The sequence below is a fragment of the Meleagris gallopavo genome, chromosome 3 (genome assembly GCF_000146605.3).
Source record: "Meleagris gallopavo isolate NT-WF06-2002-E0010 breed Aviagen turkey brand Nicholas breeding stock chromosome 3, Turkey_5.1, whole genome shotgun sequence".
NCBI classification, from domain to species: domain Eukaryota; kingdom Metazoa; phylum Chordata; class Aves; order Galliformes; family Phasianidae; genus Meleagris; species Meleagris gallopavo.
In genome coordinates, this window is record NC_015013.2 from 11,255,686 (window position 1) to 11,258,484 (window position 2,799).

The following is a 2,799-nucleotide window of genomic DNA, read 5'->3' on the forward strand; positions in this document are numbered from 1 at the left end:
GGGGGGCGGGTATTGATTTCGCAGTAGCAGCAGCAGCTCTGCCCTCGGCTATTTATAGGCGCCCGGAGCCTTTATAGGGAGTGCACATCAAAGAGGAACGCGTCCTTTGGCGGCGGAGGGTTGTGATGGGGAGGGGTCGGTTCTACCATTGACCCCCTTGGCCAAGATTAGGGAGCTGGGGCTCCGCTTTTTTCCCTCCCGCTTCCCCCTCGCAATGCAATGTGTAAGCAAACAGCCATCGGAGCGCTCCATCCATCACGCAGCCGCTCCGCACCTCCCGCACGGACTGACTCCCGGCAACGAATGCGCTCAGCGACGGCGCCGGGAGCCTTCAGCGCTGCGAGCAATGTTGGTTTTTTAATGCTAAAATCCATCCTGCGTGCAGAATCTCGTTGGCAGACACCGATCTGCTCGCGGTTCGTTCTCACCGCCCTCCTTCTGCGTTCCATCCCCTCCGCCACTAAAAGGAAGGGAGAACCCCGGGGAGCAGAGCGCTGTCGGAGCGGTTCGGGTTCTTTTCGTTCCTTCTTTTCCCTCAATTGATTTTTTTTTTTTCTTTTCTCTGAGCTTCGCCGTATGCATGAGGTCAGGCGCCGCGGCTGAGATTTCCCGCAGCACCAAATGGCAGACGGCGAAAGCGGGCGGGGGGGGGGGAAGAGAGAGGAGAGGGGGGAGCGGGGAAGGGAGGCCCTAGGGGGCTTCTGGACCCTTTCTCAGTGCCCATCTCCTTTGGGAGACCCCTCCCCGGGGGCTTCAGGGCAAGGCGCTCCGCTGCTGTTTCTTCTGCCCTCGGAAAAAACGGGAAACATCGCAAATAAGGGGGAGATTCACAGCTCGTTAGCTGTCTGCGCGTGAGGCTGAATTAGAACAGATAATTTATTCGTAATTAGCAAATCCCCCCCCCAATTAGCCCTTCGTCGTGGTGGTGAATAGGGGAAAAAGAAGAAAAGAGAGACTGGAGGGGCTGAAGGGGCTCGGGAGCTCCCGGGCAGCCCTCGCTTTTGCGGGGCCTCGATGTCCCTCACCCATAGGGCTGCGAGGAGAGGCGGAGGATTCTCGCCCCGCGTTGCCGCAGCCTAAGCCGGAGCCTGCGAACGGCCGTAACCCCTGGGCAGACACGGGATGGAGACGTGAAAAACGCAACAGAAGAGGTTTTAAAGGTTGAAAGAACCACAGGAAAATTGTCACTGACTTAAAAAATTATAAACAGCCGAAACACAAACGCCGACTGGATGCCGGCGGCGGATGGGGGGGGCGGGGAGAGAGCTGGGGGGGTTGCTGCGGCCGCTGCGGCTCTGCTGCCCTCATTCCTGTCCCCGGCTCCGACTGAGCAACCGCAGCCCGCAGTCCTCGGGGGCCGCGGGGCTGCCCCGCCTCCCTCCATCCCTCCCTCTCCTCCTCCCCTCCCATCCCCTCCCTCCAGCGCGGATGGGACGCGGCAGAACCCGGCATCCGGCGGCAGCCGGCACCAGCCCGGCCTCTCCCCGTTGGGGCTGAAGTGGTGGAGGTGGTCGGCTCTGGGGTTGGTTGGTTGTGGGTTTTTTCGCTTTGGAGGAAAGAAACGGAAAGTAGGGACATCATTCTTTCCAGGGCTATGGTTCTATGTGTGCAGCTCCCTTCCAGCCGGCTCTGCGGAGCACCGACAGGCTAACAGAGGCCCATCAGACTTCCACCTATTCATCAGGGCTGATTCATTAGTAATTAGTGCCATTAGGTGCATTACAGCACTGCCCGAAGGCCTCAATTAACGGAGAGGGAGCTCGTTAAATCCGGAGGGCCGGATTCTCCCCGCGTTACTCCGCCTGGTACAGAGGCTGTACCTCCAGGGTGAGCAGCAGCCCCAGCTCCGGCCCTCGGGGCTGCAGCCCTCCTCCTCCTCCTTCTCTTTCCCTCCTGCCTGGAGGATGAGGCGGCAAATCGGGTTATCCTTAAGCACCGCTTCGTTCTCCACCACGAGGCAAAGCAGTGTATTTGGAGGGCAAAGTGATAGGGACTGCGGAGGAGTCTTTGTTACAAAACCAGATGCAATTTTAGCCGTCCGAGAGAGTTGCTTCAGGCTACCGGCAGCTGATGATCAATGACGCTGCTGGCAGATACGCTTCCAGTTGGCTGCTGTCCCTCCCGAGGGACGGGTTCATCTCAGGGCCCATTGCAGTGCCATGTTCCACCAGCAAGAATCACAGAATCATAGAATCACAGAACCGTAGGATGGTTTGGGCTGGAAGGGATCCTATAGCCCACCCAGATCCAGTCTCCAGCCCCTCAGGCTGCCCAGGGCCCCATCCAATCTGGCTTTGAATATCTCCAGGGAAGGGACACCACAGCTTCTCTGGGCAGCCTGTGGCAGCGCTTCACCACACTCTCAGTGAAGGAGAAAAGCTGGAGGTGATGTGGGAAGGACACTGTCACAGAGGCGAGCTGCCGACTGTTGGAAAGTTGGAGGTCCTGACCTGGTGAAGGTTGAGGGGAGAATGGCCAGGAGCTCACCTGGGGGCTTCACCAGCAGAAATCCACTTACAGGTCCTGGGAGCCTCTTCAGCGAGTGAAACAGCATTGCTGCAGGGAATAAACAACCAGTCCTGACCTTCCCCACATGGCCCTTCTCAGGGAAAAAGTATCCTCAGAAGTCAATATGTGTTCTGCCGAGATAAGGATTTTGAATGCTCCATTTTGCCTCTGTCAGGAATGCTACCCAAACACGAACTCCAGGTTTATGCCAACAAAATACGAAGCACTTGTGTGTACACCATAACTTATACCCCCAGGGTTCTTGCCTATGATACCCATCTCTTAAGCACT